We start from the raw sequence: 15,064 nt of genomic DNA on the forward strand, positions 1-15,064 counted from the left end.
AGTTGTCTTGTGTGTTGATCCAGTCTGCTTCTGGAATTCGTTTTGCGAATGTCAAGTCCGTAGTAGTATCTCAGCTAACGCTGTTTCCCATACGAGTGGGAGAAGTTGGATCCGTGACAAGAGTAAGACCTAGATTCTGCGCGTCAAGCCATAGTTCTCTTCCCTTTCGGCGGTCCATTGGGTATCCCCATGCCACCGCAGGGGCGTTTAGGTCCCCTACAATGAGCAGGGGGGCTCCCCTAGCTACTTGATCTGCTTTAGTGAAAAGTCGTAGAAACCTATGTTGTTCTCTGGGGCTGCTGTACACATTCAGGATGAAGAGGCTCTGTTGCTTGCGCCTTGCAGACGGGATGATCTCCAGAAAAATGTGGGCTGCTGTATCAATGCCTGTGTGATGCTGTATAACCGGAATGTTTCGCTTAACTAGTGTGGTTACTTGGGGCCTGCGGTTATCATTGCAAACTGCGGTGTATGCCGCGCATCCCGACAGCTTAACCGCTTCTCCGGTCTCTTGTAATGCGATAACATCGGGGGAAGTATGTGGTGTGAGAGAGGTAATGTATTGCTCTAAGTGTGCTCGCTTTCGCCGGAAGCCCCGGCAGTTCCACTGCCAAATGCAGTAGGTAACACGTTCTGGATTACTCGCAGCCATCTTTGTCGGGACGCGAGTACGGCTTCTTTAGGGGACCTGCTCTGGGACGGAGTAGGGTGTTTTCCAATCCTGTCAAACGGGTGTTGTGATTTTGAGCCAAAGTCGCGACCATGTCTTGAAGCACTTCGCGCGTGTCGTCCATGTTTTCCTGTCGCTGTTGTTTTCTTGCCGCAAAGGCTTGCTCAATTCTGGGCAGTAGTAGCGTTTCTAGTTTCGCCGTAACGAGGTTGTTCATTGCGCGTTCGAGAGCCTTTGCAATGGAGGCGTCGAGCAATATGGCAAGCTTACAATCTAATGCTTCGCTGAGGTTGCGTTCTATCCGCTGTTGCAGCTCAGTAAGAGCCTCACAGTTGACATTTCCTTCTGAAGTGTATGCTGGTGCTGCCGCTTTTGAGATTGGTTCGAGAGCTTTGCGTTTGTGCGAGGTTGGTTGTTGGGTGGTTTGCGGGCAATCTATTGCAGGGACAGGAAGGATGTCTGCATTTGATGGTAAATGTTTGGGTTGTGTGTCTGCAAGTTGTGATTTGAGATTAGCGTTTTCTGTCTTGAGTTCTTGTATCTCAGCACGTAAGGATCGGAGCTCCTGCATGAAGCTGTGCATGGTAGCGTCACTAACTGTGTTTACTGGGGTTGCTATAGGTTGTGTGGTGTGACCTGTGTGGGAGACAATACTGGCCCAGCTTACCTTGGGGGGTGCGTCTTGCACTTTAACTGTGGTCGTTCTCAGGCTTGCTTTTCCTTGCTGCTGCGGCGGTGTTGAATCCGGTCCGCTCCGGGAGTGACTGCGTCCTTGTGAATGACTGCGACCTCGGAAGCGGCTGCGTCCACGAGACCGACTGCATCCTCGTGAATTGCTGCGTTCGGGAGCCTGTAGTTGTAGTGTTGACTTCGGTGTTGGCAGAGCTGAGTCTCCATTTGCAGAAGTCGATGGCCCCGTCTCCTGGTCAGCTTCTTGTTGTCCCAGTCGTAGGCGTTCCAATCGTCGTTGGAGTAGGAGGTGTGGTGTCTGGAAGCGGCGATGGCAGGACTTATCACCAGTCGGGCGGTCTTTGCTGCAGAGCGCGCAGCAAGGGTGACAGGGGTGATCAGCCGGCGGATTTACTGTGTCACAGCTCTTGCATTTCTTCTGGGTTGGTGTGGGGCATACATCGGCCCTGTGGCCGACGGTCCGGCAGATGTCGCAGACCTCGATGCGCTTCTTATGTAGATAGCATTTGTATTCTGCTCCGCGGTAGTAGACTTGGTACGGTACTTGCTTTCCGTCGAATACGATGAGCACTGAATTAGTATTGCCCATGCGTCGGGCCTGCAGAATCGTAGGGTTCTTCTTGTAAACGAGACTGTTGGTAATGTCTTCTTCCGTGTCATATGAAGGGATGTTATGTATGACTCCTTTGGCTGTGTCCTCCGGCGGTGTGACGTAGGCTGTGGCAGCGTAGCGGACTTCTCCAATGGGGAGACTGCGGATGCGACAGTATTTTTCGGCGTTAGACATCATTGACGTGCTAACTACAATGACGTTATTATCCGTGCATGAGCGGTGGCGATGGAGAATCCGTGCACGATCAAGATTGTGCAGTGTTGAATTATTCTGAAACTTATCACGTTTTATCTCAAACAACGGGCAGAACCCGACCGTGCTTGAAATGAAAATAGACATGTTTTCTTGGGCGTAAGACCCTTGACCCTATATATTCTGTATTATCAAGTAATAAGCACATTGGATGCCTCAAGAAGTTCTTGATTATTGTTCACCTATTGCGAGGAGCATACATAGCCCGACGCAGAGGACGACATACTGAGAGAATGCAATTCCACCGAGGGATTTTATATTTTCAACGTATGCCCTTACACTGTAAAAAATTTCCGTCATTATACGGAGAACTGCAGGGTAAAAATACGGGAACTATGTCATATTTCAAGAATACGGCAAAATCTGCCGATAATATACGGAAAGTGCTCTCCGTTTTCAGCTTTACGGACATTTTCACTGTAATCATATGTACGGCTATACACTGTTTTGGACGAAACAGACAGAATTCCGTGTTTTTGTTATGCGAACATCCGTATTATTGTGAGAAAACTTAAGCTGTCCGAATGAGCGCTCGTACTCGTAAAGTTTCAGCTAACAATATTTTATTGAACACGCAAACTGTACGCATTATGAAGATGCGTACAAAATGTGAGAGCTAGCCTTCTACCGAAAGCTGCAATAACAGATCGTATAAATATATATACGCATCTTCTATTGCGGTCGCAGTTTGCCGCGCATATGGGCCTCGCTGATCATATGCGAAAATATATGCGTGTTCTCGCAATGTTCTCAAATTAAGCGCTTTGTAGTTAATAACACAGCATATATGTTTAAGTGAACGAAGAGCCGTGGAGATACGTGCATAAATAAACAAGCTTGCAGCATTCAGGTGCTGGTGCACTGGGAATGACATTGGTGCTCTGTATACGCAAAAAATTGTGTGCACTCTAAATCAGTACCGAAACGCAGGGAGTGGTATAATGACCGTAACGGCATTTACATTTTGCAACAAATGGTCTCGAAGGGGGCTGGCGGCCTATAGATCCAAGTACAACGGTCGGATGAAATTTTCGAATGCGGCAAGCAAATAACCCAAGTGTCAAAGGGCATTGCTGAACCGCAATGTAGTTGGTTTACCTCATTCCCATAATAGTAACAAAATATCTCGTCTCTGACAATATTCGCCCTTTCATTGAGACAAATCGATTACGCATAATCTTCACTGTTCATGTGTTAATTCTTGCGATAAGATGTAATCGCAAACATTTGGCGCTTCATCTTGAACCAAGACCGGAAAGCGCGTTCGTTCTTGTACGGTAGAATAAAGAACGCGAACATGCACCGACATGTGTGTAAACTACTGGAAGGTGACTGAAGATGAAGGACCTATTACCGTGCTAGTACTGTGTGTACTGTCAAAAAGAAGAAAAAAATAATACGGAAAGAAAGAATGCCCAGTGCCGAGATGTAACGATTCAAGCTTTATTTCTTTTTCACCTAGAATGCAACACCAATAGTTCCATGTGCTTTATATATGGGTAATGTTATGACACAACTCATTATTTACTCGTTCATTACATGCACCAACCAGCCTAAATTATCACTATACTAGAGATTATGGGCGCATCGCAGTGCATTGCTTTGCACTTCATTGCAGCACAGGGGTTAGCTATCCCCAGTAGCGAACGCTTTGGTTGACCTCCCTGCCTTTCTTCTTCTTGCCTTCTCTCTCCCTTTGTATAAAACGCACTAACTTGTGGGAGAGAAAGTGTTCTCTTTTAGAATTCAATTAATTGTCAAGCAATTATATTGCAGTTCCAGTAACTGTATCGACCGGGTCCCGGTCGAAGAAACCAACAGCAGGTGTTTCAAGACAACAGAGAACTTATGTTTATTGCGCTGGGCATTTTATGCCAGTGCGAGGGAAAGGGGTAGTGGAAATAGAGGGCAAGGAAAGGCACGTGTCGTTCCAGCGTGCCAAGATAGCTTGTGCTCGTTGAACTGATACGATACAGTAACTAGAGCACAAATGCGAAAACGAAACCGATACTGTTCCGTGCTCCGCGCTCACAGAGTGCGGCACTAGGGGGCAGCGCGCGCTGCGCGTCCGTTAGGAGTGGCAGTCGGAGCTGCACATGTGTAGTCAGCCGGAATTTTTCGTGTCCTGTTGTAAAAGTTGTTAATTTGCCGTACATATCTCTTGATTTGTACTCAAGAGTGAAGCAAGACTCCAAGGAAGAGAGATTGACGCATCGGGAGCGAAGAACAGAAACGATGGATGGTTACGCTGCTTGGGTCTCGGCACGTTCGTATTGGCAAAGTTCCGAATTTGTCGCTGTGTTTTGTACGCTTGTGCGCTCGTCATTTGCCGTCATCGCGCGGAGATATTTTGCGCTGGATGTCTTTCACTTCGTGTACAAAACTCTGCACGCTGCGGCATCGAAGAAGTTGTCCTGTGTTTGGGTGCACGTATGCGCTTGGACACGGATATATCCTGCTTGCTCTCAACGGTTGTTCGACAGTCTACGCGCACTCGTAACTTGCTCATGAGGTAAGCCCATTTTAATCTTATTTGGTTTGCATAACGTAGGTGTTAAAGTGATGTGTGGTAAGCCGGTGTCGCGAACAGAAATATTGTTTCAAAATACCACTAGGCAACGTCTTAGGGAAATACTGACGCATAAATGGGGAAAGGGATCACCCTATCTCTTCAGATCGATTCCAGTCGTAGCGCGATCGGCTCGATCGCAATTTCTGTGAGGTACTTCTAACCTTTTGCTCACTCGCGTTAAAAGCGTAGAATAATACTGCGTTCAGTTGCGCACTTGTATTGACGCTTGTGTTGGCTTGAGAGCATACTGTATCCGATACAAGAACTTCTGTTAAAATACGGAAATAAACGTTCGAGGCAATAGCAGTCGCTCACTACCTGTGATCGTTACTTTCTTGCTTGGGTGTACGTTTTAATAGTGACCAGAAGAAAAAGTTCTTTTCCTAGGTATACTTTGTGGCGCAAAATACATTTCTGGAAAAGGGACAGAAGAAAGGGAGACAGTGAACTGTCTCCCTTTCTTCTGTCCCTTTTCCAGAAATGTATTTTGCGCCACAAAGTATACCTAGGAAATCTAAGCACCAACTTGCCCAAGAAGAAGTCCTTTTGGAAAAAGTTCTTTGCTCTGGCTGCTCTGCTGTGTTTCCTCGGTGTAACTTTTTGCAGTATAGCAAGACGTGTTGCTTTGAATGATGTCTGGGCAGTCAAGGCATTCGTGTCAGTAAGCAAGCAGTAAACGGGGCATCAGTGCGAAAAAAAAATGGACATACAAGAGAAGCGAATGGCATCATCATTGACTCCTTTATTTTACGAATAATTCAGTTGTATTACTAAAGCGGAGAGTGGATATGCATAAAAGTCAGATTGTATTGATACTCAGCAAAAACAAGGTAACTTATCATTACTAATCAATCCTTTTACTGAAAGGCAAGTTGCTCTTGTGCTGGAGCTGAGAAGAGGTCTGCTGCCTGCAATGGGTCCATCTCTCTCAAGTTATCGCAGTATTGTAACTCTCAAAGTGAGTGGATTTTTTTTTCTCTTAGCTATTTGCCACCTGAATGATGACTGCCACCTGCCGCCTGAATCAAGCTGTGTAGGTGATCACTGTTAGTGACATTGGAGTGCTGGTGGACAAGCACTCCTTTATGATTGCAACGCATATGACAGAGTGTTGCTGTGGCAGTATGCGAAGGTGTTAATCTGTAATCCAAATTAGGTTAGTTGAGGTAATATGTTAATATATTGATGACATTGGATTGTGATCTAGCAGGCAAAAATGCTAAACAAGGAGACGTAATTTTAATTTGCACTTGGTAATATGTGCAAGCAATTCAGGCTGTTACACATGAAATGGGACATTTGTGGATGTCTTCTACAATGCTGCAGTCCTGAATAGCTTCAGAGTTTAGTGATACCACTATAATTTCTCTGTAAAGCATGCAGCACAGTTTAGCATTGGGGGAGGCTGGCATCAACAGGCGTCTACTTACTTAGTTAAATGGGGTTTAATGGCGCAAAAGCGGCTAAGGCTATGCTGCGCCAAACATGAGGTGTTTTAAAATCCAGTTAATGAAGGGAAAGGCTTTGTTAATAATCTATATTTTATGTAAAAATCCAGTGTCGTTTAGAAATTTACAAACGTCACATAATGGGACTAGCGGATCATCACCTAAAATTAGAACAGGGTGTAAAGGTATGTGTGGTTGATATAATTTGTGCGAAAGTGTTCGTCTGTGTGTTTCAGTCTGCGTACATGTGAGTAATATGTGCATAACTGTTTGTGGCTGTTGACATTTCTCGCATGTTGGTGTGTCTTCTTTCGTAAGTAAGTAATTGTGTGTGAGGTGTGTGTGCCCAATGCGTAGTCGGCATAAAACTGCATTGATGAACCGCTCCTGATGGTAGCATGACTTCCACTCGCCAACTATGGATTTCGTGAGATGTAGTTTGTTGTCAGCACAATGGTCCCATTCGCGTTGCCATTTCTCCGTTAAGGCTTTTCTAATCGCGCGGATGCTATCTTTGTATGGAAGTGTTGTGTTTGTTATCTCTTTGTTCGCTGCCATCGATGCATATCTATCGGCTGCTTCGTTACCCGGTATCCCAACATGACTTGGTACCCAGCAGAAGTGGATTCATCTCCCATATTTGTTAAGCGCGACCATGTTTAGTATGTCCCCTAACAGGGGGTCACACTCAGATTTTAGGTTTAGAGCCTTCAGTGTACTTAAGGAATCAGTGTAAATGACTGTTTTTGTGCTTGCCAGTGATAATCTTTTTCACTACAACCCATACAGCGTAAACTTCAGAAGTGAAAACAGAGGCATGTTTTGGTAGACGAATATTTCTTTCCCAATTTTCTGTTACAGCCCCTACACCCACGTGTTCTTTTGTTTTGGACCCATCAGTGTAGAATTGCATGTGATTTTGATATTGGTCCTGAAGAGCACGGAATTCTTGTATAATGCGTTCGTGAGGAGTGTCTCTTTTCGTTAAGTGTGTTAATGTCCAGTCGCACAACTGCGTGAAATCGTACCACGGGGCCAACCGTTCTGGTTTCTTGGCAACGTGGAGGACTTCGTGGGGAATTTCATAATCCCGACACTATTGCTCATACCGCAGTACAAGTGGCCTAATCATGTTTGGTTTATTTGTGTAGTGTAAGCGTGAGTTGCACTGTGTGACGATGTTGTAGCATATGTGTTGCGGTGATGACTGAATTCTGAGTACGTAAGGAAATGTGAGGAATGCTCTGCGCTGCCGTAATGAGGGTTCGTTACATTCAACATATAAACTTTGAATAGGTGACGTCTACTTACTGTGAAGTTCAAATGAGGGGTTACTGTTAGGGTGACTATATATAATTTATGGTTAAAAGGTAAAAAAACCCGGGGCACTTCGCCGACCAAATAAAGACTTAAAAGAAAACAAGACGTTTCGGCTCCCACACGGGAGCCTTGTTCACAGGTAAAATAAACGAAAGTGCTCGAGCAGCTCGCTTAAATAGTCTAGAACACGTGACGCAGGCAGCGCGCATACACTGACGGCAGATTGCCATCGCTCCTGTTCAGAGTGTGTGGCGTAGTCTGGATCATGAGGGACTCAAGATAAAGGCGTCGAGATAGCCCTTTTTCCCTGGCGAGGACACGTGCCTTCCCCCAGTCGATTGCGTGGCCGCTTGAAGTGGCATGCTCAGCCAAGGCACTGGATTTCACATTTTCTTTTTTGACGTCATAATTGTGCTGTTTAAGACGCCTATCAAAGTCACCAGTTTCGCCAATGTACACGTAGTCGCAATCCGCGCATGGGACAACGTACACAACACCTGGGAATTTCTCTTTTGGTAATTTGTCCTTAACATTGACGAGTGTTTTCTTTTAAGTCTTTATTTGGTCGGCGAAGTGCCCCGGGTTTTTTACCTTTTAACCATGTTTCATCCCGACCAGACGGGCTTCCGTCAAACACTGAACTTCATATATAATTTATGGTTTAATTCTAATCTTGTATGAGGCAGACATAGTTTACCCACTTCTTTAAACAATAGAGATGTAATATCTATGTATACAAGTATTACCCATTCATTTATGCCATTTGGACAATGGCAGAAATGCATGGGTAATACTTGTGTACATAGGCATTACATCACTATTGTTTAAGCAAGTGGTGCCCCTGCATGCTAAATTTTACAGGGCTATTATTAAGTAATCTCAATTTTTGTTGTAACATTAAGGCACCTTTTATATTATTACAGATTACCACCATTGTGTACCATCATAGTGTGATATTTACACTAAATGTATTTGACTTTGCTATCAAAGCCTGCACAGTGGTGCATCATGAAAATTCTTTCTATAGTTTCTGGCCTCAGAGTGCACTTCACGTTATATTCTTGTTTACAACAAAACTATAATGCAGGTTTCTCTCCTTATATTTTGTGGCACTTCAAGCTGCGGCGAGCTAAACCACTGGGCAGCAATACTGGAATCGCTACTGCGTGTGGAGCTGTCTTCAAACACACACAAGGAATATATAATTGCTTTTTAGCGCAAAACAATGGACACAAGAAAGACGACCAGCAAAGGCGCTACTCTCAACTGACATCACTTTATTGCGTCACTCCTTTATAGATAGTAGAATCTAGAAGAACATGTGCAGTGAGCACCATGCGCAGGGACCACCAACAACCGATCACAAGAGCACACTCATACGACAGAATCCAAAAAAACCATATTGAGCACTGTACAAGGTTAAAGAAAGCACACTAATGCACTGTGACCCCATTGACTGTATGAAGAAAGCTTCCGATAACTCTCTGGCGGTGGTATCACGGCTCTTTTTCGAAATCGTAGTATCACGAAACATTGCGAACATAAGCGATCCATATCAACAGGCACAGGTTCCCATTTGGCTCAAGATTGTAAAATATGGAAGTGCAAAGCCATGTTTCGTGATACTATGATTTTGAAAAAGTGCTGCGATACCACCGCCCGAGAGTTATCGGAAGCTTTCTTCATACAGTCATTGGGGTCACAGTGCATTAGTCTGCCTTCTCTAACCTTGTGCAGTGCTCAATATGGTTTTTTGGATCCCGTCGCATCAGTGCGCCTTGTGATCGGTTGTTGATGGTCCCTGCACATGGTGCTCACTGCACATGTTCTTCTAGATTCTACTATCTATAAAGGAGTGACGCAATAAAGTGATGTCAGTTGAGAGTAGCGCCTTATGCTGGTCGTCTTTCTTGTGTCCATTGTTTTGCGCTAAACAAAGTATTTATGGATTCGCGCCAACTAGCCCACCAATGCATTGTGTTCAACGCAAAGAAATGCTGCTTTGCCTTCTTTGACTGTGTTGCGGGCACTTCTGAAGTACTTTCTGTCCAATAACCTTGGTGGCATAGGTGTGCCATCCACTTCTATGCGTTGCTTTCTGTTTCATTGTGACATCACATCACATTATATTCATAATGTGTATGTACTTTTTCTAAGAGACCCATATTCCAATCCTTGTGTTATATTTGCTGTCGCATTATCTATGTGCAAATGACCAGTGCTCCAAGTTCCATTTTATCGCAAAGTAAACTACTGGTACCTAAACAGTTCTGTATATTAGAAAACCAAAGCCGAACTGCCGAACACTATCAAGCAGCAGCCTTTGTACAGTGTCAAGTAGTCAGATTTTATTGGTTATGCAGAGGCGCACAGCGTACCTCTTTATTACTTGCTGAACAATTAAGCTGTGTGAAAACTGAGTATTTATGTAGCTTCAACCACATGCTATTGGCCATTGTTCCGGCCCTCAGCAAATGTGAAAGATTATCACGGCATTTCTTTTTCTAACTCTTTTTCCTTATTACAGTGGGATTACTGCATGAGTAAGTAGGAAACGGATCACATAGGCAATCAAAAGCCAATGTGTAAACTTGGAACATTGATTGTACGGTTTGATGACCCAGAATAAGTAGAAATACACCATAAATGATTGACGATTAACTTTTACTTGACACAGGGCTAGAGCATACAGTAAGCATACTGTATGCTCATACGGTGTCACATCAATTTAAATTTTAGTGTAGCTTTACAGTGTACGCTTCTATTGTTGCATTCTGTCAGAGGGATGGTAATGTTTCGCGTGTCTAGCAACTAGACTGTCTATATACAGTAGTAAAAATGTGCGAACTGTATTTTTAATGATTTGATAGAATGCGTAGAACAATAAAGCCATACAATCAAAGCACAGTGATGTGACTTTCTCTGCACATGTTGCAGGTTCAAAAAAGTATGGTGGAAGCTGTTGCCACGGTTCCGATCAGAAAAGACTGCCAGTATAAAAGGGTCCACACCACTGATCTCTACTACAGGGGATGGACAGCACATCGAGCACCCTCGACTGAAGCCAACCTTGTCCCGGAAGTTGGTGCTTCACAACTTTGCGGCAGCACTTCGTTTGCACGGGTGTGTGGCATTTCTTCCCCTAACATGCCTGCCTGATGTGCCATAAACTACCCAAGCAGTGTTTCGAGGTGTCCAGAATTTTTCCATTGCAGTGTCTACAGTGTCGCCAACATAAGTGGCGTGCAATGGAAACACTGGTAAATGAGAAAAAAAAAAACTTGATGTAAGAGCACACTATCGTATACGGGTTCAGATTGTCATAAAAGCGCTTACCAGACATGTAGAGACCTCCTAAAATGTGAAAAACCACAAAGTTTTTCGGCAGCAATATTATCTGATCGCACGCACTAGTTAGTCCACCATATGCCCTGCTTCCAGGACAAGCGCCTGCATGACACCGCATTTCCACTGGCTTCACCTGCATCCGGTGCGGTGTGCTGCATCCGGCAAAACATTAGAAATCACTGGTGCGCAATGTTTTCTGTCCCCTTTCTCGACACCTACTGAACACATGGTAAACTGTTTCCAAAGCAAAAAAAACAGAGGGAAAGGGCTCTGAACACATTGCATTTTAAAGTGGCTGGTACTGGGTAGCGCAAGTACTGGGGCGTAGTAGATTTGCACCAGACAACCTGGGCACCCAAAAAGGCTGCTGTTTACTTGCAAATGGCCAACATATTGTGAGCATGTTGAAGTTCTGTTTGTTAACTGGAGAAGAAGCCTTGGAAGCATGAAACACTTCACAAAACCAGCTTCAATATATCGTGTCTGCATCACAATTTCATGGCTGCATGAGTGAACCCTCTGGTTAACATGTAAGAGTGTTCATGATGTTTGCCATGCATTATCCACTTTATTTACAGGTCAACCCTATCTTGAGATTTAAGCTGATGTTGCGTTTAGAGAAATTATGGCCGAGAGCCAGCTTTTGAGAATACAGATTGAGCTCGACAGATTAAACGCCAGAACAAGTCGTTGAGGATTTCAAATCAAGAATCTTCAAAGGCCAGTTCATTTAGTGGTGTTAATACTCTGCTCAAAGTTGATTGTTACGTTCATATGGTGCCCAAGCATTGCGGTAACAACTTCACTTGGAGTACATAGCAAGGGTGTATTCGACGTAAGCTGCTGGCTTTTTTCTGCGTTTTCAAAAACTGGTTTCTTGTTCAGTTTAAATTTTCAAATTTTGCATTGTTTATTAGGTGTTGTGTCCTGTTTCCTTTTCCTGCAGCTTCTTAGTTAAACATCTGAATAGTGAACACAACTTGACTTTTTGCTTGATTTTCTAAATTACACGCCCTCGATGCAAAACAATTTCACTTCAAAACTGCTTGTACCGTACTGAAAGAATAACTTGAAGCAGCCATAGCCACCAATAACACGCAAGAGATGATTATGAAAATTGTAATATTGTTTTTTGATCTACAGGGTGTCTTAACTATCGTGCACCAAGATTTAGAAATATGTAAATGCGATGTAACTAGACAAAATGAAGGTAATGTTGTTTGCCGTCGCTTGGAGATACTCTGATTACATTTTGCATTCTGCCTAATTGCATAATTCTTAATAAGTTAATAAATATCTCGAATAATTAAATGAAATGTGTCAATGAAAAGTTGTAGAGCAATATGAAAGCCTCCTTATACACTTTTTGGTACTATTACTTATTGTGTGCTACATAAAAGTGTTTTTCCAAGGAATAAGCCTGCGAATACACATAAACTGTCTTGAGTGGCCAGTCATGTGTCAGTTTTGTGGTGCAAAGCCACGAATACACCTTAAATGGGTTCTTTAAAAAAAAAAGACATGGCTCAGAAAATTATCCTTCTTTATGCAGCCTGTGGAGACAAGGTTTCTTAGACATGGCCATGGCCCTCAAGGAAGATGCCGAGGCCACAGGCAGTTCCTCCAGTGACCGTGAAAAGGTCCCCTGTGGCACAAGTCTAATTTGGCACCCCCACCTTTCTCCTGCAGCTTTTCTGTCTACATAGCTAACCAGGTGGGTCAATGATGGCAAAGGGAAAAAAGAATCAACAGCTTCAAACGTAAAACTTGCTCAAGCTCAATGCATTTTTGGTGTGAAGTTTTTCCCTTATCATTTATCAAAAAACGGGTAATAAGTATATGATATGGTCTTCATACGGACACCTCTTTCCCACAGAAAATTAGCAGTAAAAAAAGCAGCTTATGAAGGCTTGAACATTAGCTAGGATGATGTGGCATAGATAGGATAATGATTATGAATGTTTCTGGTAAAGGTAGTGGTATTAGAGTGAATAATCAGTTTATATATAGATTAAAAGACATTTCGTTCCAATGCCAGAATTTTAAATCATCCCAAATAATTGTTGCGTTTGATAGTCTATGCGCATTGAGTGACAGTGCTTCTTGATGCTTGCTTCTTGCTGACATCATTCTTATGCTGCATAATTCACCTGTTTAAATTGCCTATTTCTCCCGTGCAAGCAACTTTACATTCATCATAAGAAACCTTCTAGATGAGTTCCAGAAACTTGCTGATGAGATTAAAGGGAGGCGTGCGCACCAGGCTTAGATATGCATTCAGGAGCTTCGTATCTTGCAAATGTTAGAAATACTCCTGCTAAGCAAGTTCTTGGTGTCATACAAGGTTATTTGCGAATACGAATTTGCCTACATTGGGAAAACAGTCTCTAAAACATGTCAAGCGATATCGCTGACAGCGCACACACATTCCAAGTGAACTGAATACAAATAAATATAGCGCCAAATGCAGAATCATTGGCATCATGCAATTCTTTCAGTGGAATAAAATCTGTCCTGCATTGTAAATCTGGAATCCTTTATAATCCAGACTACTAAATACCTCATGAGGGTTGTGACGTGAAATACGCATGTATTTATTCCTTTTTTTTTACTTTAAGACCCGATGATGCATAAACAGCAGTGAAAGAACTGAGATCACAGTACTTAATACTTTATATTGCTCCAAAAATTCATTTCTCTGCCGATCGCAGCATTTGACACTAACAATTTTTGACAGAAAATGTAAGACAGAAGGCACATAACACCTAAGGTGGTGCTATTCACTTTCATTGTTTGGGAACAAAACTCATAATGTACATGTTATGGTCCTAGTGTCATTGCCTTTGAACAACTAAAAGGTAGGGGGTTTGCGTTTTGCAAAACTGCATGAATGTTTTTACTGTGTGCAATTAAAATTAGAAACCTTCACAGCTGATACTAAATGCATTCTCCACAGCTTTAGGTTATACAGGTGCACTACTTTACACAGAACACACTCTTTTACCTCATCACTGCCCACACTCTTAGGCAAAGCTACACCCTTTGGAGTGCCCCTTCTGCCACACAACGATAATCGTCATCTGCCTTGTTGCGTTTCCTTTATTTAACGCTGCGAGCCCTGTACTTTCCAGTAACAAACGGCATGCGCGTTGTCAACATGATAGCATTCCCGAAAGGAAAGTAGCGGGCGTGGCGTTTTAAAGAAAGGAAACACATCAAGGCAGATAATGATTATTGTTGTGTGGCAGAAGGGGCACTCCAAAGGGTGTAACTGCCTAAGAGTGCAGGTGGTGATTCAGATTCTTCAAAGGTGTTTCATTGTATGGGATAGCACATCGCTCTTCACTTATTTGCAGAATATTGCATTCCAGTTGTGTCATTTGAGATGAATCCATTAGAGAGCTTTAACTTGCCCTAAATTTATTACAGCTCTGTACTGGTAAACTGGCAGCAGCTTGCAGTGCTTGTGGAAAAACAATTGTAACTGCCATATTATATGTAACTGCTAGTGCACAGGCATCGGCAGCAGCAATGGTTAGGGTACACTTGTTTCTTTTGTTCTGGTGTATGCATCCTCCACGAGAAAGTAGTTTTTTTTCGTCTTCCTCTTCTACCACATTGGAATGTGAAATGGGGTGTAATTTGTAGGGTATATTCTTGCATAAACTTCATGAGCATTTATTCCTGTCTGTGCCACAGATCATTGTTGCTACGACTATAAAAGCAGTTTACAGCCCCTGTAGGGAACAATCTGTGAATCTTTAACGAACACTGATAATGAATAATCGAATAATTTTTAGTAATTTTCAACAGATTTAGCACTCTTTGCTTTCCACTGTGGTGTTTTTCAAACTCTAATGTTGGCACAAGGTTTGTCTGCAGGATGTCATTTTGTGTGAATGAGTGCACTTTTGTGCATAACACCTCATCGTCATCATTCTGCTGCACAGAATGTCATTAGCTTTCGTATGCATTGGTCACGATCGGCTGCTCCTTTGTTAGTTGGAATGTAGCATTTATGTAAAGCACATTTGATGTTCTAACAAAAAGCATTGTGCCCTCTTATCTTCTAATTCTCCTACTTGATGTCTAGCGCTATAATAGCATGGTTGACACCATGAGAGTCAGTGTGGTGTATAATTGTGTCTGGT

At 43.1% G+C, this 15,064-nt stretch overlaps 1 long non-coding RNA gene across 1 annotated transcript; it reads left to right on the top strand.

Moving 5' to 3' along the window:
* Positions 1-5,660: 5,660 nt before the first annotated feature.
* Positions 5,661-12,606, top strand: LOC126538282 (uncharacterized). The gene is made up of 3 exons (XR_011893679.1): positions 5,661-5,755; positions 10,503-10,688; positions 12,466-12,606. It is a non-coding gene; the product is annotated as an uncharacterized lncRNA (long non-coding RNA).
* The last annotated feature ends 2,458 nt before the right edge of the window (positions 12,607-15,064 follow it).

The sequence above is a fragment of the Dermacentor andersoni genome, chromosome 4, assembly GCF_023375885.2.
Source record: "Dermacentor andersoni chromosome 4, qqDerAnde1_hic_scaffold, whole genome shotgun sequence".
In the NCBI taxonomy this organism is placed as follows: domain Eukaryota; kingdom Metazoa; phylum Arthropoda; class Arachnida; order Ixodida; family Ixodidae; genus Dermacentor; species Dermacentor andersoni.